This window comes from Danio rerio, chromosome 22 (assembly GCF_049306965.1).
Source record: "Danio rerio strain Tuebingen ecotype United States chromosome 22, GRCz12tu, whole genome shotgun sequence".
NCBI lineage: Eukaryota > Metazoa > Chordata > Actinopteri > Cypriniformes > Danionidae > Danio > Danio rerio.
The window spans coordinates 5507927-5531930 of NC_133197.1; the positions used below are offsets into that span (position 1 = coordinate 5507927).

The window sequence follows — 24004 nt, forward strand, 5'->3', positions numbered from 1 at the left end:
CTTTACTTAATATTGTAATGGTTTATGGCATAAAAGGAGATCAACAATTTTGAGGCATTATGTATATTTGGCTATGGCCAAAATGTAGCCATGCAGCATAACACTGGTTTTGTTGCCCTGGCTCACAAGTTTTTTGACACCTTTAAAATAGATTTACGTTGTCAAGGTTTTCTTTTCCATGTCACACATTAAAAATAAACAACATAGAGCAACATATAAATGAATAACCGATGACAGAATTTTCATTTTGGGTGAACTTTTCCTTTAAGGAATAAAACAGTCAGGAGGTTAAAAAGAGGGGGGCAAGGAGGTGAGAGAGAGAGAGAGAGAGAAAGTGAGTTAGAGTTAAAGAGAGATAGCATTAAAGCACTAAAAGCTTTTCTCGTCCGGCTAAAGGCTAATGTTATTGCCATAGCGAAGAAATCTCTGGAGCTGGAGAAAAACGCGCTGAGGTGAATCATAAATGCACTGTGAGGATCCTCTGGGACAATAATTAGACAACTCTCGGTCTCCATCCAGCTTTTTTCCCCTCTCTCCGATGATGGATTGACAGCGTTCGTGTGGTCTGGGAACTAATTCATCAGGTTTTACAGCAAATTTTAGCTGTTAATTGGACATCCTTACCTCAGCTCGGCTGCGCGCGAATCGGTAGTCCTACGGCAACGGTTATTCTCATGAATATTAATTAGACCGCGATGATGTAGCAGACCGCCTTCCTATAGCAAACGAGTATTTAAGAAACATTACTTAAATTATTCTGACGTCGTTCGCTCACTTTCCTATATAAAAGTCTTGACCTTTAAATATTAATCGCGTTTTTCTGACGTCGCTTGGTATTCGTCGAAAGGCTAATATATGGATCATGAATACTAAGAGAAACACCTTCTCCATAGTAGGATTGGCAAATGGACGTCCGACTTCGATGTGAAATGACATGATCTGGAGAGGTTCACTTCACTTCCAACATCCTCATGTGAACTTTACTGCCACAATGCGTAATTTAGTCTGGTGAGTAACATTTTATCTGTATATTACATGATAAATTACTTGTTTTGCATGTAAAGTTGTTGACAGTCTGCATGTTGTAATATAACTTAATCTTATCTATCTATCTATCTATCTATCTATCTATCTATCTATCTATCTATCTATCTATCTATCTATCTATCTATCTATCTATCTATCTATCTATCTACACTGAAAAAATGATGTCTGCAAAACTGTTGCAAACAATTTATTTGTGTTGATTTTAAACAAACAAATTAAAAAAAATTCTACTTAATTTGTTTAAATTCAGTCCAAATAAATTGTTTACAGCCACTTAACGTAAAAAAAAATTGAGTAAATCCAAGGAATCATCTCTTAATTTTTTTTCAGTGTATCTATCTACTGATATGTTATTAATTTTGTAAGGTTTTCATTTTGAGTGTAGAGACTTGGATTTCAGAGTAATTTATAAAAAGATCTCTGTTGTAAAGTGAGTTTAAACTCATTAAACATACTCCAGATCAAAACAATTAGCTTTTTCCTTTGTCAGACATTCATGGTAATACTTAGCAGTGTTATTGAATAGTTTCTGTGTTAAATTGTTTTGAAGATGCATCGGCAAGCAACTGATAAATATTTAAATGCGTATGAGAGTGTGCTGCAACCCATTTGGAAAGTTTGGAAGCTGTGAAAGGAAATTTTATGCATCCTTTCAAACTCGGTCCATCATGAATGGGATGCGGTTGGAAGGATTGAATTAGGCGGCCAGACAAGTTCAAACCACGGCATGAAACTGACTTTGATAGGCTAGACTGCTGCATTTTTACTTTACAAGCATGCCATAAACAGACCTTCTGGAAATTTCTGCTGTGGTTGATGAAGTACAAGCTCACACACGTGGAGACGCTGGCCTATAATGCATTGGCTTCGGGTTTGACGTTTTTAGTGCCCCGGACACCTTGTGAGACAGCAAGTCTCCACTAAATCTTTCATTTGAACCTCCGTGCTAGATTAATTCGTTTTATGTGCCCACTATTGAAAAAATATTGCACACTTATTACAAAACGTCCCATTGAAGTGGTAGAAAGGCCATGCTGTGAAGTTGAATGTGACTGGAAAATGAGTGACTGCAATCTGTCGATCAGAAATAGAAGCGGATATTTGTGTTCACAGGTCAGTATACTTATGAAATAAAACTGGCAATGAGAAAATACATCAAACAAAATAAATTTCAGGCATCTTTTGGGATTGAAATGAATGGATTTTCCCACTGAGAAGGTCACTTTAGGTCCATGTCAGCACTCTTGATGTTTAATATGCATTGCGGCTGCCTCTATCATGTGCACTTCAAAGCGGGTTTTGAGTTAAATAGTGTTTACCCTACAATCATTTGAGTCTGCGGCCTTTCATGAGGATGAAATATTAGTAGATTGGTTGGCGGATATGGTGAAATGCTTCCATGTGCGATTTATAGACGCAGTGCAGTGTTACGGACGAAAATATGTTTCACGTTAGCTTAAAAATAGAAGAGATAATGTGATCCAAATATCTGAGCAAGTGAAAACATGGGGTCAGACTTTATGGTCCTTATTTAAACTCTAGCTTTTTTAGTATACGTTCTAGATATTAGTGTTGTCATGATTGCTGGTTTTAAGTTAAAATTTCGGACTGTTAGTATTAGCATTTTTCATTTTTTTTATCATCATTAAACGTTTTATTGATTATTGCGATTTTGATAACTCACGGTAAATGCTGTAACATTACTATTAGCTGATCATGAAAGGCTGTAATGTAAATTATGTTATATAGACAGTTAATTATATTATATTTTTATCAAATCCCACAACAATTGGTTAGCTTTTATAAAGCAGCTTCTTTCAATATTGGGGAAAAAAACAAATACAGTATGGATCCTTGTGAAGCAGATTTCCAAGTGCAGGTTAAACAAGTAATACCTCCCTGCAGGCACAGGACATCAACATGACGTCATATTGATGTTTTACCCCAAAATCTTAGGGTATATTGGATTTACTTTGGAAATGAAAATCGAGTTGACGTCAGAACCCAACGTCAGGCCGACATCAATGTCCAACCTAAAATCAACCTAAAATCAACCAAATGTCTACGTCTAATCATGTTACACCTTGACGTTGTGTGAACGTTACCACTATGACTTCTATCAGACGTTGGATTTTGGTCACTTTCCAACACAACCTAAAATCAACCAAATGTCAACGTAATTTTGACGTCGTTATTGGACGTCAAAATAACATTGTCCTTAGACACTGGCAAGACATTGAATTTTGGTCACCTGACGTCATAATCTAATAATAACGTCTCATGATGTTGTGTGCCTGCTGGGCTTGAATAAGTAAATCAAATGTACCTTAAAACACATACAACAAAATGTAAATTAAATAATACAAACACAAGCAAACAAATTCAAAATGCAAATACTGTATACCAAACTTGATGGAATAAGTGTGTGTGTGCTATATTTTTGAATCATTTTAACAAATCTGTGATGATATTGATATCTTTAATGATTTTTGTCACTATATAATTGATATACATTTTAATAATGCTACATTTCTACTAGTTATTTTAGTTATTTGTGATTTACATCAAACCTACGTTATGGTATAACACACATTTTAACTCAACCCTGTGGACGTGTTAGAATCTGACATTTCTACCGCAGGTCATTTACTCTCGTCTCCCAAACTTGAGGCCATGCAGCCATTATCCAATCAGTCTCAGAGATTTTGTCTGACCTTTTCCCAGATGGCTGCTCGCCGGAGCAGAACCAGTCCGGCCATGAGCTGTTTGGCGCGGTCAATCTTTGGAGAATCGATTTAAAGGAATAGTGGATCCAAAATGCAAGACAGTTTATTTTTGTGTTGCTCTAAATCTGTATTTTGCTGGGCTTTTCTTTACTGTGGAAAAATAATGTTTTTCAAGGAGGCTTTTTTTACAATGATTGTTTATTTTAAACAATCTAATGAAACGAATGTAAATAAATCCTATATGTTTCTATATGCACAATGGTATTAAGCGAATTAGCTAAAATATAATGCAGTTTTTAGTCTAGATGTGATGAAATAAGTAATATTTTAGATACTTTAAAATGTACTTTACTTATTTTTATTAATATGTTTCTAAATATATATATATATATATATATATATATATATATATATATATATATATATATATATATATATATATATATATATGGTTTTGGTAAATTCATTTGGTTTAATAGATCTTTGGTTTTATATATATATATATATATATATATATATTTATATATATATATATATATATATATATATATATATATATATATATATATATATAAAGCAACTTAAAAATGAGGATAAAAGAAGCACAATATATTCGCATATAGGCATATATACACAATATATAAACATATAAGGAACAATATATAAGCATATATATACATTTTCATAACAAAAATACGCTGGGTTTTGTTGAAATTTATGTCATATTTTATTCTATTCTGTTTTTATCTTCCTTACATCACTTAATCCTTACTTTTTTTAAATGTAATGCTCATTTAAGCTGTAATCTCTGTGTGATGTGTTGCAAAGTAAGATGTGTTTCTCTCAAGACCTTTACCATGACCTTTTGAAATGTATTTGGCAATGAGAAGCTATAATCTGCAGCAAATTCCCGTATTTCAAAAGCAGATCTCACAGAACTAAACCCACAGGCTTCTGTTTTCCTCTTATCACTTGTATTATACCGTTTATAATATACGCAGAATATCCAATTGTGATTAAGTACAGGAGGAATCGAGTACTAGGTGTTAACATGCATTTTCCTGGGCGGGAAGAATTTGGCAGGACTGTGTTTTTTTCACAGTGAACTGACACATACCCCTTAATCCCTTTAGCAATTTCCTGGAGAAAGTCGGACATTTGCTGCCTCTTGCTACACCATAAACACAGTGTACACACACCAGCGCTATTGCATTAGCTTAAAGTACTTTGAAGAAGTTGCACGTACATGATGTAGTGATGGATGTGCAGTACGTTGCTGAGGTAATATATCATGTAAAATTATAGGCATGCACAAATAGCGGGACTGAAGGGAATTGTGATCTATTGTTATGATTTTCAGGCCTTGAAAAGGAATTTCAGTTCAAAAGCTTGTGGTCTGATTTGTTAAGTAAGGGATAAAATACATCCAGGAGGTTGTTATCACAGAATAAAACCTGACAGGTTCATCGGTAAGACTAAAGGGCTTTATTCTGTGAAAACAACCTCCTGGATGTGCTTTATCCTGTGCATTACATGGCTAATTGCCACAAAACATGAATATTAGAAACAAGTCATTGTTCTTGAGCCTAAGTAGTTTAAAAATAATTTAATTAAATGCAAATCTGACAGAAAGGAAACAGCTGATGGAGTATACACCAACCTGCAAATTATTTAGTCGCAAGATGGCACCAAACTGTCAAAAACGCAGCGCTGGCAGAAACGAAACTGGATAAGCCGGTTTTATCTAGTGGTTGTTAACTGGGAATAACATAGGTCGAAGGTTGAGACTGACCAATCAGAATTGAGAATTCCAGACTTGTAATAAATGTTTGTATAGTCACACCAAGGCTACTTTTATTTGATCAAAATACCACAATACAGCAATATTGTGTAATATTTAAAAATTGTTTTTCTTTATTATGGTTGTGTAATTAATCGAAATTCAATTTTAATTTCAATTTCAATAATTGAGATAAAACAATTGTTACATCATATCTCGCCCTCTTTCCAGCACATGCACATTTCCATGCGCATTTGTTGGTGAATTGTTAGTCCAATTTAACATGAAAATCAGTAAAATTGTGTAATTGACGCATAAGACGTGCTAGACTTGTTAAAGCATGTTAGATTTATACATGTTCTTAAAGATGTGTTTGTTATGTATTAAATGAACATAAAGAGTTGAGAATGAAAATGCGTGTGTAACACTATATTAGACCCGTGCAGCTCTTAAAATGACAGCGCACTGACTGTGTTTATCAGTATTAATCAAACAGCAAAGGACAAAATCACTCACTGCTCTTTATTAAGAAAGCTACTTTCCACTAAGCCCCAACAAAACTAGCGTTGTCCAATTCTCTTACTTCCCTAGATCAGTTTAGTAAATTGTTCGTATTTTTACAACATTTGTCACGTTAGACGTGACCAAAACAATAACAAAAACAGGAACAAAAGATAGCGAATTCAAGTGCAGATTTTAATATATTAAAGTCCAAAAACAGTGAACAAAAATCCAAAATATCAAAGTGCAAAGTAACAAATAAACAACAAAACAAGAAACTAAGACAGATAAACATGAACTAGACTATAGCAAGTTACAAGGCAAGATCAGGAACAACAACTAGGAAAAACAGACTTACTGGGTACAAGAAAGACAAACGACGCGATGACAAACAGTGGTTGAATGACTGAATATATAGTCCTGGTAATCACGGAGAAAGGAGACAGCTGTGGTTGTAAATCAGTGTAGATGACAGACCGGGTGTGTGCGCGAAAGAATGGAAATGTAGGCTGTTTCTCAATGCTGTAGGCGATAGAGGCGTTCTTCAGCGGTCTTGCGTCCTCGTGTTCTCGTGCAACGTCATCATCAGCTGCCTAAGTTCAGTTCCAATACTCAAGACCACAAGTACGGAGGATGCGTGAAACTTCCCGGATGTGATCTTGATATCGAGGACGCACCGATGCAGACTTGAGCACCGAACTCGCTCTGGAAGTCCCAGAAGTCATTGCGACTGGAGGTGGGAAGCACAGCATTTTATTTAGATTTATTATTAAAGTTCATAGATATGAGTTATTTGCCTCAGGAGTTTCCCTAAATGAAACGGTGAAAGTAAACATTACCATGAACATCTTAATAAAGGAATAAACACATAAGGGTGTTTGTTTGCTGAAATTCGTATTAAAATCTGTTTTATTTATATTGTGCAACATATATTTATAATGTTTTATGCAAAGTATATATTTTGAAAAGGGGAAAAACAATAAATCGTTGTATGAGTGCTGTAATGTTAAAATAATTTACCATTTAAAACACGTGAAGGTCACGTGACCATCAGGAAGAACGCAGCATCTCAATTCTCAAAGGACGCGTTCTCTGCCCTCGCGGTCTCCTGAGTTCGTTCTTCCGAGAACACCTGGCAAGACCGATCTCCACAAGAACACAAGTCCGTTCTCTGCGTTCTTGGAATTGAGAAACAGCCGTAGTCTTTCCTGGGACGCTGTAGTGCCTACTGAGTCCTGGTGCACTACAGCGCCCTCAGGTGGTCACTGACGGATGTGACAACATTGTTGTATAAAAAGTGGCAGAAAATGACAAAATATTCACAAAAGCTACTGAATCTTAGACAAAACTCCAAACTTTGCTAAATTAGGTCAGCAAATGTCATATAATTCTAGAGAAGCACGCAAATAAAATAAAATCATTAGTAACCACAGGCGGCACTATAACTGTTAAGATAGAAATTACTACCAGGGCAAATGACTATATGTAAAATGGCTAAAAAGTGGACTTTTTATTGCTGATTTAGACAGTGATAGGCTTAGTAATGAATATTTAAAACCATATTCCAAAAAGTCCTTTTGTAAAAAGAAAAAACTATTTTAAACTATTTTAAAAAAGGTGGCTCAGTGGTTAGCACTGTCGCCTTACAGCAAGAAGGTTGCAGGTTTGAATCCCGGCTGGGCCAAATGGCATTTCAGTGTGGAGTTTGCATGTTCTCCCCATGTTCCCGTTTCCTACGGGTTTAATATGAGAGTATGGGTGTTTTCTAGTAATGGGTTGTGTCTGGAAAGGAATCTGCTGCGCAAAACATATGCCAGAATAGTTGGTGGTTCGTTCCGCTGAAGGAAAATTAAGGAATGAATGTTACTTGTACCTGCCATGCTAAACGGCATGTTTTACTATACATTACTAGGATGCTGCCCTCTCTATCGTTGCATCTGATGTCACAAGGTTGGTTCTGTTCCCTCAGCTGAACAAATACAGTTTTCAGTGTCCTATTATTTTTTAGAAACAATTCTAAATGTAATAATAATAATAGTAATAATAATGTTCATTATTTATAATTTAATAATAACAAATTGATCAATTGTCATTTTTAAAAAAATAATCACTTATAATAATACAAAAAAATTTCTGATTTATTGCTGAAAACAGATGTGCTGCTCATATTGATATGGAAAATTATTTTAGCTCAAGGTGAAAAATGATCAGAAATTTGAAGATGAATGCATCAAATCCATTAATCCAATTTAATGGACCAAAACAGAAAGTTAATTCTGATTTCGATTAATAATGCACAATAATCTTACAAAGCATGCTAATTTCTGTTGTTTATGACGACACTGTAGAATGTGATTATTTACTTTATTTAAAAAAGTCAGTAAACCTATTGTAACTTTTTATATTAGACACACATCTGATGCTTGTATTTGCAGCAGCTCCATGCCCACAAATTCCTGCATTGGGTTAAATTAGGCTGTTCAGTCTCCGTGTTCAGTCCTTTACTTCCACCGTATCTGTTCAGCTGAGGGAACAGAACCAACCCTGTGACGTCAGACACACTGATATAGAGGTCAGCGCCCTAGCAATGTATAGAAAACATGCCGTTTTCTGCTAAATGCTTACATTAATCGAGTTTGTTTTATATATTTTCCTTAAAGTAGAAATCAATTAGCAAAATTATGTAAACTTTACTGAGTGCTTCATTTCCCTTTTAACTTACTTTTATAATTATGCACAAATTTTAAGGCAATGGGTTTACTTACCTTTTAAGTAAAGTCGACTAATCGCTTTAAAAGCAACCGGTTTTCACACTTAATTTCTGTAATCTTTTTTTTTTACAGGTTAGAAAGTATGTTTAATAACCATCAAAATCAATAACGCCTGCAAAAACATTGGTTTTTCGATCTGAATTGAAATGTAAATATACAGCAATAAAATCACACCAAAGTCTAGCAAAATATATTGTTCTCCCTCACTGAAAAACGCAGACAGGAGCACAATGGCGCCATTATGACATCACTACGAGGGTGGCCCAGGAATGCAGTGAAAACAACAATAATACATCACATTTTCTCAAAACTAGCAGCCGTCATGGCTTTAAAATCCACTTTTCTGTCTCCATAGCAAATTGAATGGATCGTTCTGTTCTGATCGGCTCCATCAAAGGGACATTTTGGGCCACTTTTGCAGCTCTTTTCTACACGTTCACCCTCTAGTTTTCAGTTCAGAAGGGAGGAAAGGAAAAAAATGCTACCGTGCCCTTAAAATAGGATTCTGGGAACAAATTTGTCCAGTAGCCGATGGAGGCCATTGAAAACACAAGTGATGTTTTTTTTTTTTCAAAGCGAGCGCTTTGAAACGCTGAACTTTGACTTGCTGGATCTGCTAACATCTGCTGTTTAATCTTGTTGGATTCTTCTCGGGGCCGTCGATGTCTATCAGCTAAACATGAAAAATTATATCTTGGAGCAGATTATTGCATTCCAGGTTTAAGAACGCTGTGTTTTATCAGACTCTGTTCCCCTCAGGATCGGGCTTTGGTGGAGCCGGTCGTCCTCGAAGAGTCCAATTAAGGGCCTAATATGCTGAATCGGGGAGCTTTAAAACACTGGCCGGCTTTAACCCCTTTGGTCCCACTTTTTTGTGACAATCACGTTCAACTTGAACGATCAGAAATCTTAAATGTTTTGGTGCACATGTTTAGGCTTGGTCTCATTTTAAAGAAGACATACTTAGTTGTTAAATTTCAAAAAGTCATCATTCATTCATTTTCCTTCAGCTTAGTCGCTTATTTAAAAGGGGTCGTCACAGTGGAATGAACCACTAACTATTCCAGCATATTTTTTATGCAGCGGATGCCTTTCCAGCTGCAACCCAGTACTAGGAAACCCCCATTCACACACAAACTCATACACTACAGCCAATTTACTTAATTCACTATAGCGCATGTGTTTGGACTGTTGGGAAACCGGAGCACCCGGAGGAAAGCCACGCCAACAGGGAGAGAACATGCAAATTCCACACTAAAATGCGAACTGGGCCAGCCAGGACTGAACCAGCAACCTTCTTGCTGTGAGGTGACATTGCTAACCACTGAGCCACCGTGCCGCCTTCATAAAGTAAAACGAAACAAAAGTTATGTAACTTAAAGTTTATGAAAATATTAAAACATTAATTGTATATTTTATTATATTACATATATGTATTTTACAAAACCTGTTTTAGATCTCATTCACATTTTTGCTTCTTACCCGCTTCATTCGCGCTCCAAATTCACTTCAGAGCAGATGCACATTCGCGATGAGCCGCTGTCAGTGTGTGCAGGAGGATTTCCCCCCACCCCCACCCCCCTGGACAATAACAACAGGTGCTACGTCATAATCATGCCCCCACAAGAGCAAGCTCCTGATTGGTTAACGCGGCGCGAATGTCCGCTGAAGTTCAGATTTTCCAACTTGAGCGGTTCGCGCGTATCGTGCCACAGGATGTCTATTTGCGCCTTTGCATTGACTTAACATGTAAATCCCTCGCGCTTGATGCTTCTTCTGCATCTGGTGAACACAGCATAAGACACCAACAAAACACCACAAAACAGCGATATTGTGAAATATTACAAAAGGGCTGTGCAATTAATTGAAATTCAATTTCAGTTATCGTGATGGAACAATTATTGCATCATATCTCGCCCCCTTTCCTGAAATGTGCATTTATTCGTCTGCAAAGTCCAATTTAACGCGGAAAACAGGCATATCGTGTAACGTTACTTTCATAGCAAAGGACGTTTTTGTGCAAACCAACAACTTACTCAGCCTCTGCACTTTTAATAATGTTAAATAGGTACTAATTTGATTATAACCTATTTTATTGTGAGTGCAGTGGGTGGTATTGAAATGTTTATCTTATGTTGTGTCACGTTTAGAGCTTTTTGCTAGAATCTTGTAGCGTTGCGTATAGTTTGGACACGGCGTAAAGCACAAGGGAATCGGGATGCAGCCACTGAGCTTCTGTTAACCGAAACTTGCAACGGTTGTCCCACTTTCAGATTTTTCTAAATGATCCATTGCTTTGGTTCTGACACTGATGAGTTGCGCTACATGTGAAATTTGATCATTTTCCTTCAGGTCAGTTCCTTTGTTCATCAGGGATCAACTTATCCAAATCTTTTATGTTTTACACGCATATGATGCACTTCCAGCTGCAATTTTTAACAGTGCATGGAAATGTTCACAGCATGTCTGATAATATATTTTTTTCTTGAGAAAGTCTCATTTGTTTTATTTCAACTAGAATAAAAGCACTTTTTAATTTTTTAAACACCATTTTAAGGTCAATGTTATTAGCCTCTTTAAGCTAATTTTTGTTCAGTAGTCCACAGAACAAACCATTGTTATACAATAACTTGTTTAATTACCCTAACCTGCCTAGTTAACCTAATTAACCTAGTTAAGCCTTTAAATGTCACTTTAAGCTGTATAGAAGTGTCTTGAAGAATATCTAGTCAAATATTATTTACTGTCATCATGGCAAAGATAAAATAAATCAGTTATTAGAGATGGGTTAGTTAAAACTATTATGATTAGAAATGTGTTGAAAAAAATCTGCTCTTCGTTAAACAGAAATTAAGGAAAAAAATTAACGGGGGTCTAATAATTCTGACTTCAACCGTATATGAACAATATTTTATAAATACTTTGACAATATTTGTACATCAAATTCTAAAGTGGTTTGGTTAGTATTTGATTTGAATTTAAGATTTTAAACAACTGCTGCGATGAATCAGGATGTGCGTTGGTGTATAGTTGGTGCTGCATCACAAACTGAGAATTTAGTTTTTTCTATGACATTTAATCCTTTTTTTTCCCAGACAGTTGTTTTCTGAAATTATAGAATGGATGTTTACTTTTGAGGTTTCAACAACGTTTTTGTGTGATTTTCGCGTAGCCTCCTTGTCACACATTAATAAATAACTGTTGTTCAGTAATAGGCATGGGATGATAATCGGTTGGAAAAGTCAAGGTTTTAAAATTGCCAACATTTTCTGCTTTACTGTTCGTAAGGTATGTGTAAGATTTTTTATTTACATTTTTTTCCAGCTTTTTAGGAAAACAGTATCGCCAGCAGAAAAAATATATATTCAAAGATGCTATTTTAAATTGTAAAGAAATCTGCGTTTTTGAAACTAACGAAGAGAGCAGCTTGACATATTTACTGCTCCATCATTTTTTTAATGTTTCTCTAAATAAAATATATTGTGTTCCAAAGGGGAAAAGTTAGTTTTTTCAAGGTTTTTCAGGTGTTGTTTATTGTAGCTTTTAAAACTTTGAGACATTCTGATTGTCTTTTAGTTTAATATTGTTTATGTTACATTGCAATTGTGAAAAATATTCTGTTTTAGTTTGATTTTCAGAAGACTTAGATAAGTATTTCCTTGTGATTGTCGAATGTCGATTAAATAAATGACACTAAAAAACGACTGTTTTTCATATAGCATTTTAAAATAATCTAAAAGTTAACGGTGTACAGTAGTTACCCTCAAAATAAATATTAACTTTGATTTAGACCTCGGAATTCTGAAAAATTGCATAAAAAAATTAATTAATGTTGTACATAAATTTTGTTTATTATAGCTTTTAAAGCTTGTCTTTTTTAAAGAAAGGGTGTGCTAAAAATATATGTAACTAGAGTTTGCTTGTTTTGACACCTTATTTAAAATATGTGGCTATGAAATAACTGAACTTTGATTTTAATTGAGCAAGTAAAAAAATCCCACTGGCTATTACAGACAATGATTAACGTTTTTCCCTGTGATAGTCTGAGATTTAATCGATAATGATCTTGAAAAGGTCTTAAATAATAAAAAAATATATTTTAGAGCAGGGATCACAATTGTCACATAACCAGCGATCAATCTCAAGAGATCGCTGGTTCTCACACGAACTCTCCGGACTACACTTCCGCATTCCCCAGGACTACACATTCATACATGCACTTCTCCCAGACACGCACGCCTGCTCATTCATCTCGCTTGATTACACTCACCAGCTGAACCTTGTCAAAGACTGATAACACACCATACTTAAGCCATTCATGAACCCATCCAGTTTGCAGAGTCTTGTTCACTGTAAAGTAGCATTACAACGCGGTTTCCTTGTCTTGTTTTCCTGTATTTTGAACCTAGCCTTGTTTATTTAGTTATCCTTGTCTGCCGCCTGCCTTTCGACGTCTTGCTTGTTAAATTGACTACGATTCTGGATTGTCCTCACACACCTGTTTGCACCCGTATTGACCACTGCTTGCCTGACCGTGAATAAACCTGCATATTGGATCTTACCTTCTGTTGTGAGTGTTACTCCTCGCTGTTACAACAATACTGTGAAACCATTAAATTTTTATCCAAGGGTATCATATACCGTCAGAATCTTATACCGGCCCATGCCTATTCAGTAATGTATATCAAAATCAATATCACATCTATCGGTCACCAGATAAGGAAACCATGTTAAACTTTCAAATAATTAGTGGTGGGCAAAGCGAGGCTTCGTGAAACACTGAAACTATCGAAGCAAATGTGTCGAAGCTTCGAAACGTTTCGAAACACCACTCTACGGTGACACCTAGTGGTCATTTTTTTGTATTTCACTGAAACAGCTTCAGCAAAGAACAGTTGAGCAAATTGAGGTATCAAACCCCACTTTGTAGCCTTGAATCATCAAATGGTTTAGTTGAGCGGTTAGAGTTTGTGACTACCATGCGGGAATAATGGGTTCGAATCCAGACTGACCCAATTGTTTTGAAATGCTTTAATACCAGTTGGTAATGCTTTGTTATTGTATCGTTTTGTTTCAACATTGCTCTGACATACGAATAAACACCTTGTAAATAAATTTGTATTGTTTTGTTCATAAAACAGGGTTGTTGCTAGATCAGATACAGTTGTGGCAAGAAGTTAACAATAATTATTTATATTATTAATTAAATTTCCTATTGTATTTTATTAACGTCTATCCAAAACCTAAACCTATCACAGTACTGTAAAAATAATAATTATAGTTTTACAGTGTTACAAAAATGATGGTAAATTGATGGTGTATCCGCAGCTGTATCCTATCTACACCATAAAACAGTAACATGATTAAAATACATAAAATCATGATTTTGGAGTATTTGTACTAGTCAAGATTCGAACCCAAAATAAATTTGAAATACAGTACCATAGTGCACACGCACGGTCCACTAGGCCATACGAGACAGAGTTATAATATAGATCATGCCAGTCAAATGCTTATTCTCCGGGTCTTGAAACGCCTCTGAAATGATCGATGCTTTGAATCGCTTTTGTCACGTGACCAAGTGTTTCGAAACACTTTAGTCACGGGACTTGGGTGTTTCTGATCATGCTTCGGTGCAGTGTTTCGAAACACTTGCGCTTCGGGATCTCGACACTGTGTCGAAACGTCAGTTTCACGTCAGCCATCCCTACAAATAATATGGTAGCTTGTATGGTGATGGATTTTTGTCTATGACTCCTCCTGCGGAACAAAAACATTAGTAAAATATATATTCATAAGTCTTAGATCTTTCCAACCATATAAAAATTGTCATGATTAGATAAACTTAAGCTTAAACTTAAGTCCTGGCTGACGGCAACAGTTAAGGGGTTAAAGGAATCGCTCACCTAAAAAATGTATTCTCTCTCATTTCGTTTGGCCTTTTCTAGCCATTTTTAAGCAATAGATTTGACATATTTACACTCTTCTGAATGACAGCTTCTTGTAGTTGTCAAGCTGAATGTAGTTTAAATTATTTACTTTGGTTTAATTGTTGTATAATGTTTTTGTTTTGAGTGACAAGTATGGTTTGAAGTTAATATTTAGTGAAGAAATGTAGATTAAGCAGGTGGAATGTACGCTGTACAAAATTTATCAATAAGTCACAACAACAACATATGTTTTTATATCGATTATAACGAAGAGTTAAATCTTATTAAAGTTAATCCAGTTTCTAACTTAGTTTTCTTGCTTTATAAGTTATTTCAATTCAATTTAATGACATTTTAGTTAAAACGACTCAATGTTAATTTTATTTGGCTTAAAAATTTAGGGCAATAATAATTTTTGCTTATTTAGTGTACTCATTCATTCATTCATTCATTTTCTTGTCGGCTTAGTCCCTTTATTAATCCAGGGTCGCCACAGCGGAATGAACCGCCAACATCCAGCAGGTTTTTACGCAGCGGATGTCCTTCCAGCCACAACCCATCTCTGGGAAACATCCACACACTCATACACTATGGACAATTTAGCCTACCAAATTCACCTGTACCGCATGTCTTTGGACTGTGGGGGAAACCGGAGCACCCGGAGGAAACCCACGCGAACGCAGGGAGAACAGGCAAACTCCTCACAGAAACGCCATCTGAGCCTAGGTTCGAACCAACGACCTTCTTGCTGTAAGGCGATAGCACTACCTACCGCGCCACTACTTTGCTTATTTAGTGTACTGTAATTATATTTTAATAAATATATTAAGCATTTTTAACGTTTTTACAGTATATTTTTTTCATAAAATAAATGTCAGTTTTTCAGTTATGACAAAATGCTTCCATTAATTTATTTTTTTTTTTTTAAATCGCAGGTTTAAAGAGGAGATGCTTAAACAGATAATCGTAGAACTTTTCTAATGAAATGTTTTTATTCTGAGGCCAAAAAAGTGCTCCATGCTCAGTGCAAAGTTTAAATATGTTCAGTGTGCATGTCGTAGTTTTTTTTAAAATACGAAACACAACAGACTGCCAAATAAGAACAGGTTGGGTAGCCTTGTTTTTTTACTCAAACTGGGTCAATGTTAATTTACCAAAATTATGTCTTGAAGAGAGCCCAGGGGAGTTTATGCATCCCGGATTACCCATTGAATTCTGTTTTCAGTTGTTGCCTTCAGGGCATCGTTTTAGAGTTCCTGTATGCAGCACAAACAGAATCAGAGATTCTTCTATTATGGTGGCCATTAGCTTATTAAATTAAAGTCCAGCATGGAGGGAAATGTATCTGAAAATTGATTTATAATGGTATGTTTTTTGGTAAAAATTGTTAATATGTACATGGAACTTGGCTTGTGCAATGGCACCTTGCTGCGATTTTTGTTTCCCTAACGGAATAAAAGAGTTGAGACACTGAGAAGGCTTTGGAAGAGATGTGTGAGCAACTAGTGCAACACACAGGAACAGTTTGAGTACGTAAATCTGACAAATGGCTCCAATACAACATCTAAACAGTGACTTTAGCAGTGAGAACCAGTGGAACAATTAGCTGTTGAATTATTATTAAATAATGCCCACTCATTGTTATTAATCATGATTAAAACTGGCTCCCTCAGCAATCACTTCAACAGAAATTGGTGGGACCAACCAAAAGTGATACATTTTCACTTTATTTACTTTAGTTTCCAAATATATTAAGTTTGAATCTATGGTTTTCAAGTAGCTTACCCTGAGAGTGCTGATGATGTACAGTAGAGAGACTCGAATCCTCAGCTTTGACCTGGTTTGGATAAGCTGACGATTTCTCCTTCTCCTCCCATTCGGAATGAACACAGCTTTATTCTGATTGGCTGATGAGCATTCGAAGGTGTGCAGTTATTTTTAGATTAATGTGCAGATAAATTAGTTCTGGAAGGTTTTGAGGGCAATATCACTACTGAATGATTTCAGTTATTTCACAGCTACAACGATCAAAAATCACCTAAAAATACAAAAGAAGACTTCGAAAGAAACTAGTCTAACACACAGGAGCAGTTTGAGGACAAAAACCTGACAAATGTCTGAAATACTACATCTCAACAGCTTTGAGAACTAGTGAAACAGTTAACTATCGAATTGCTATAAAATAATGGCCACTCATTGTCATTAATCGTTATTAAAACAGGTTTCCTTAACACTCACTATATCAACAATTGGTAAAACCATCCAAAAGCTTTTGGAACATCAAAAAAGCGACACATTTCACTTTATTTGCTATTATTTCCAAGTATCTTAAGTTTGAATCTACAGTAGCTTCCCTTGAGAGTGCTGATGATGTACAGTAGAGAGGCTCGAACCCTCAGCTTTGACCTGGTTTGGATAAGCTGACGATTTCTCCTTCTCTCCCCACAGGGAACGAACACAGCTCTATTCTGATTGGCTGATGATCATTCTAAGGTGTGCGTTAATCACAGATAAAACCACAGATGAAGTAGTTCTGGCAGCTTTTGAGGGCATTACAACTCAATATCACTACGCTGAATGATTTCATTTATTTCACAGATACAACAGTCAAAAATCACTTAAAGATACAACAGAAGACTTCAGAAGAAACTAGTCTAACACACAGGAGCAGTTTGAGGACAAAAACCTGACAAATGTCTGAAATACTACATCTCAACAGCTTTGATAATCAGTGAAACAGTTAACTATAGAATTATTATAAAATAATGGCCACTCATTGTCATTATTCATTATTAAAACAGGTTTCCTAAACACTCACTTCAACAGCAATTGGTAAAACCATCCAAAAGCTTTTGGAACATCAAAAAACCGACACATTTTCACTTTATTTGCTATTATTTTCAAGTATCTTAAGTTTGAATCTACAGTAGCTTCCCCTGAGAGTGCTGATGATGTACAGTAGAGAGACTCGAACCCTCAGCTTTGACTTGGTTTGGATAAGCTGACGATTTCTCCTTCTCTCCCCACAGGGAACGAACACAGCTTTATTCTGATTGGCTGATGAGCATTCTAAGGTGTACAGTTGTTTTTAGATAAACGCACAGATAAACTAGTTCTGGCAGGTTTTGAGGGCATTACAACTTAATATCACTACGCTGAATGAGCTCAGTTATTTCACAGATACAACAGTCAAAAATCACTTAAAAATACAACAGAAGACTTCGAAAGAAACTAGTCTAATACCGTGTTCACACCAGATGCGGAACGCGCGGATAAATTGCGCTATTCGTGCGTTAAATGCCGCGTGAACATTTGAGTTTACTCGATTCATTCGTGCGTCAAACCCTGCTTCATTCGCCCGTCAAATTCGCTTCAATCGCGTGTCAAATTCACTTTAAAACAGACGCGGATTCGCGTGATGGGCAGGGCTTCTGTCTGCCCTGTAACTCTAGCTTCATAGCTAAATGGCTAACATGGATTTTATTAAGAAAATAACAGTGTTAATGTGCTTTATGGAGACTGAAAAACAGCGTCGATACGTTTAGGGTCCTGTATGAGTCCACTGCATCCTTTCAGAGGTGCATCCAGCTCTGAGCTCATAAACTCCTCCAGAAACTGAACCTGGATCACGGAGACTTTCAGCAGTGCCTCTGACTGAGCCAATCCCAGTCTGATGACTTGTTGTCGGTGTCGCCTGGAGGATTTGCCCCGGGACACCATCAACAGGTTTTACGTCACAATCACTCCCCCACAAGAGCAAGCTTCTGATTGGTTAACGCGGCGCGAATGTCCGCTGAAGTTCAGATTTTCGAACTCGAGTGATTCATGTGAAATGCTGAGTTACTATAAAAGTTGAGTTACTATAAAATAATGCCCACTCGTTATCGTTATTCATTATTAAAACAGGTTTCCTAAACACTCACTTCAACAGCAATTGGTGGAACCATCCAAAAGCTTTTGGAACATCATAAAAGCGACACATTTCACTTTATTTACTATCTTGTCCAAGTATCTTAAGTTTGAATCTACAGTTTTCAAGTAGTTTCCCCCTGAGAGTGCTGACGATGTACAGTAGAACATCTCAAACCCTCAGCTTTGACCTGGTTTGGATAAGCTGACGATTTCTCCTTCTCTCCCCATAGGGAAGGAACACAGCTGGAGCGCAGCTGTAGAGCATTTGCACTGGAGTGGGTGGTGCGGCTGTGGCGGGGAGGGTTCCTGGCACCGTGATTTGGTGGATAAACAGAAATGAAAATCACATTGCCAGGGATTTCCACTCCTGCACGGTTCTTCAGGTGCCCAAAACCTACAGCGCCAACCTGAGCTGCTGTAAACTGGAGATCCTGAAACAACAGAGGAAAAAACCACGAAGATTTGTCAGAATTAGACTGTCAGGAGTCTTGTGTTCGCACGGCTTAAAGTCAACACTGAGCCTGTTTGCTTTCCTAATGTGCGTTCCTGCTCTTATTGTGAGGGTGTTATCGTACTTGCTCCACCTAGGAAATGATTTTACTTTAATTCGTCAAGCTTGACTTTTACTAATGCTCGCATTTGGGGTTAGTGCTTTAAACAAACCCCTAACCGAGAGAATTAAATGCTGCTTGCTTACTTTTTCTGAGAAATTGAACCAGTTTTTGCCTTGCGGACAAATAATGTGGAAAAATGTGGAGGCTGTTAAAGGATCTAATATGCGATACTGGAGCACAAAACCAGGTTACATGGGTATGTTTGTAAGAATAGCCAACAATACATTGGTGGGTCAAAAATATGGATTTTTATTTTATGCCAAAAATTATTAGGATATTAAGTAAAGATCATGATATAGGTAAAGATGAAGACATTTAGTAAATTTTCCACTGTAAAAATATCAAAACTTATTTTTAAATTAGTAATGTGCATTGCTAAGAACTAAATTTGGGCAAATTTTATGACGATTTTCACAATATTTTGATTGTATCGAACCCTCAGATTTTAGATTTCCAAATGGTTGTATCTAAACCAAAAATGGTTCATCCTAACTAACCTTACATCAAAGGAAAGCTTATTTGTTTAGGTTATGTATAAACCTCAATATCCCAAAATATACCCTTATGAGTTTTGTTATATGCGTGTGATCCAGGCACAAAGTTCTTTTTTGTTTTTTGGTTTAAAGTAAATTAACAGATTTCCACCCCCCTGAGAAGGCCACCTCAAATTAGGCACTCACCTATTACATAATTGCTATCCACCAATTGGAATCTAAAGGTTTTAAACTTCTGAAACAAACAATAGTTTGGCCAGATTTTGTTTGAAATTATGTCATAGTAGCGTGTCATATCGGGGACCTAATGAGTACAAAGACATTTCAGATATCTGTGCAGTGGAATATTGTTGGCAAACACAATGAAAATTGTTAGCAACTAATGTTGGACTACTTAAATTTTGCTTGTCAAAGAAGGCGGAGCCTAAGGCCCACACCCACCTATTATGTAACCAATTAGAATTTATTTGATTTTGTTTTTCGATTTCTTTTTGAGTAAGGACTTAATTGGTAAAAAAAAAGGTGTGAAAGGCCCAATCAGTTATATCCTGTTAGCAAACAGTGGACTGAGCGGAGGAGCTACTGGAGAAGATTGACAAGTGAAAGAAGGCGGAGCCTCAGACCCACACTTACCTGTTATAAAACTCCCACCAAAGTCCCTGTAAGGCAAGTTGTTTCACTCCGTGGCCATCTTTGAAACGTCTCTCATCTCAGGCATTCTGTCTGAATGGGGAAACCAAATTCTCCAAAACTGTTTGCAAAGCTTACATTACATTACATATTTGCCCTACTAAAAAAACAGCTTAACCAGGTTGGCTGGTTTAAGCTGGTCGCCCAGGCTGGTTTTAGAGGGGTTTTGGCCATTTCCAGGCTGGTTTCCAGCCATTTCCAGCCTGGTCTTAGCTAGTCAGGCTGGGAGATGACCAGCTAAAACCAGCTTGACCAGCCTAGCCAGGCTGGGAGCCCAGCCCAAACCAGCTTTGTTAAGCTTAAACCAGGCTGGTCAAGCTGGTTTTAGCTGGATTTAGCTGTTCATTTTACAGCCTGACCAGCTAAGACCAGGCTGGAAATGGGCAAATCCCCTCTAAAACCAGGCTGGTCAACCAGCTAAAATCAGCCAACCAGCCTAGGCTGGTTTAAGCTGGATTTTTCAGCAGGGTGGTATCACCAATATAATTAAACAACTGTCTCGTTTCGTTTTTAAATGTATAAATAAAACAAAATCGGCATGTTTAAGGTTGCCCGAGCTAATGCGCATACGCACTCGAAAGAAACGAGATCACGACACCAACCTCATTTATGGCCGTTATGCTCTTCTGAAGTAATCCACGACTTGGTCTTGATGGAGAATCTCCACCAAAAATGACAGCAACTATTTGTTTACAAGTTTGTAGGCGTTTGATTAGTTGCTGCCATGTGATGTGCGTTTGACGGACGGACTGGCTGGTACCTCGCGTTCGTTTCATACAAATTTATTCATTCATTCATTTTCTTGTCGGCTTAGTCAAGATTTCTTAATTTATTAATTCTCGATTTATTAATCGGGGGTCGCCACAGCGGAATGAACCACCAACTTATCCAGCAAGTTTTTTTACGCAGCGGATGCCCTTCCAGCCGCAACCCATCTCTGGGAAACATCCACACACACATTCGCACACACACTACGGACAATTTCAGCCTACCCAATTCACCTGTACCGCATGTCTTTGTACTGTGGGAGAAACCGAAGGACCCGGAGGAAACCCACACGAAGGCAGGGAGAACATGCAAACTCCACACAAAAACACCAACTGAGCCAATGTTCGAACCAGCGACCTTCTTGCTGTGAGGCGACAGCACTACCTACTGCGCCACTGCCTCGCCTTTCATAGAAATTAAAAAAAAAAAACTTTAGTTGTCAAGTGCACTTAGTTCATTTAAAAGTAAAGATTTTAAGCTTTATCTGGATATATTTCTTATGTCTGTAAAGCAACTATTCTAAAAATACTTGTTTGCTTGCCTTTATTAACCACAGAAACTGTTGTGAAAGCACACATTTGGTCTGAGCTTCTCCCCTGGCGAATCGTCAGTCTATAGCAAACGATGATTGGCTCCTGTGCAAGTAGGCGGTACTTCATTCACCATATTAATTGTTACACTTTTCCCCATTCATAACCAAATAAGTGACATACCTTGTGTATACTATAGTCCAGGGGTGGCCAACCCTGTTCCTGCAGAGCCACCTTCCTGCAGCTTTCAGTTGCAACCCATATCAAACACACCTGCTTGTAATTATTATGTGGTGTTCGGGTCCTAATTAATTGGTTCAGGTGTGTTTGGTATGGGTTGCAACTGAAATCTGCAGGAAGGTGGCTCTCCAGGAACCTGGTTGGCCACCCCTGCTATGGTCTTTGCTGCCATGGACCAATATGAATTCAAAATTGTTTAGCTTGAGTGAATTTTTGTCAAATTTCTCTTTGAACGAATGTTTCAAACTAAAAATGAATTAGTTTGGACCTAATTTTTCCCCAAATATTTTCACACCTGTTTGTTATTTCATTGACTAAGTCACCACTGTAATAACATAACAATGTGCTAAAGGTATTCAAAACTCCCTAGCAACCACACAGCAATGTCCCGGCAACCACCATCAACTCTCTTGCATTTAGTTTTTTCCACAGAGAAACGCCAATTCAGAGAATGTAAAGCTCTTTTGCATGCCGCTTGCTGCAGCATATGAGATTCATATTTTATTTATGTAACCTCTTTGGCATTTGGTTCATGTGAGTGCAACTGCTTGGTATGTTTTTCAGACTCAACAACACAAACAGTGACTCATCGCTGTGGAAAGATCATGTTTCCTCAGGAATGACAGATAATGGCTTACTGGAATATCGGCGAAGGCAAAAGGGCATCTGGCGAGCTTCAAAAAAGGAGACGCAAACTCGTTTGACTCCCGCCGCGTCGGACTGTTATCAGACGGTATGTGGAGACTGACTTAAAAATGGTGAATAAAACTACGCTGACTGGCTGATGACAGCACAAGAGCTCTAACCGTCCCAAAACCTTCATTAGTCGCCAGGGGCAGATTTAGGGATTGGGGGGCCTTAAGCAATTCCAGAAATTGGGCCCAAAAGTTCTAAAATGCACCTTTTGTACTTAAATTTTATTGTTTTTTTTCTTATATCATTCGATCTCATTTTCTACATTTTATCTTAATGCAAAATAATTATAATAGGATCTTGTAAAACCTTTAAAGTGATTTGTTTTTCAAAAATAATTTCACATTTAAAAATTATAAATGAACTATGTGAAGTTTATTTATTAACTAATTTCGAGAGGATCAAGTGCTTATGATTGCTTGCTGCTGGTCCCGCATTATTCAATTTACGGTTCACCAATCAGATGATTCTTAAGACACTATAAATACCCTTAGTTCCATATGACAGCCATCTTCATTTTGAAGAATCCCCCCTTCCACCACTACTCCCCCTCCTTTGCTAGATGGGTGGCACGGTGGCCCAGTGGTAAGCACTGTTACCTCACAGCAAGAACTTCACTGGTTCAAGTCCTTACCAAGCCAGCCGACGTTTCTGAGTTTACACGTTCTTCCCGTGCTCACGTGGGGTTCCCCGGTCTCCTCCCACCATTCAAAAACATGAACTTAAGTTAATTAACTAATCCAAATCACCACCATAGACATGCTCCTAGTAAGTAGTTGTCTCTTAAAAGCAATCACTATCTGTTTTTTAGCTACCACAGCAGGGAAATTCTCAAGATGTACCTGAGCTCAAACTCCCCTCTCGCCTTGCTAACGGGAGGGAGCCCCGGGCTCGAGCATCTTATGAGCTCAGGCACAGCGTGCCAAACAAGCTTTATAATCAATCATCAGCTAAGTGTGAACACTTGAAATCGTTTTTAAAGCTATATCTTAACTGATTTGACTGCTGGACTGGTCCATGATTGAAGTTGGAGGACACAATTGCGCAGATGTAATAATTACGTTATAATTAGTCCCTTACCATACAAAATACGATAGAAAACAGTGTTATATATAATTTTCAGGTATCTTTTATACTTCTAAGTATTTATTTGGGGGCCCTCAGATTTCTTGGGCTTACCTTGCTTACATAGCTATTTACATTAGATGTTGCCTACTCCATTGTTGTCTATTAGAAGGAATGCGCCAATAGAGCCGCCATTTTAGTGCAGGGTAGTGCTCCTTTGAAATGAATGTGGGACCATAGCTG

General features: G+C 37.1%; 2 long non-coding RNA genes and 1 other non-coding gene across 3 annotated transcripts; 2 read left to right on the top strand and 1 right to left on the bottom strand.

Annotated features, from left to right (window-relative positions):
• The first annotated feature begins 333 nt into the window (after positions 1-333).
• On the top strand, positions 334-19373 carry LOC141380140 (uncharacterized). The gene is made up of 2 exons (XR_012397656.1): positions 334-1008; positions 18898-19373. It is a non-coding gene; the product is annotated as an uncharacterized lncRNA (long non-coding RNA).
• On the bottom strand, positions 5666-9030 carry LOC141380142 (uncharacterized). Its single transcript, XR_012397658.1, has 3 exons — positions 8820-9030; positions 7075-7319; positions 5666-6784 (listed from the first exon to the last, which is right to left on the bottom strand). It is a non-coding gene; the product is annotated as an uncharacterized lncRNA (long non-coding RNA).
• On the top strand, positions 18955-19043 carry mir23a-1 (microRNA 23a-1). Its single transcript, NR_045223.1, has one exon. It is a non-coding gene; the product is annotated as a microRNA 23a-1 (primary transcript).
• Positions 19374-24004: the final 4631 nt, after the last annotated feature.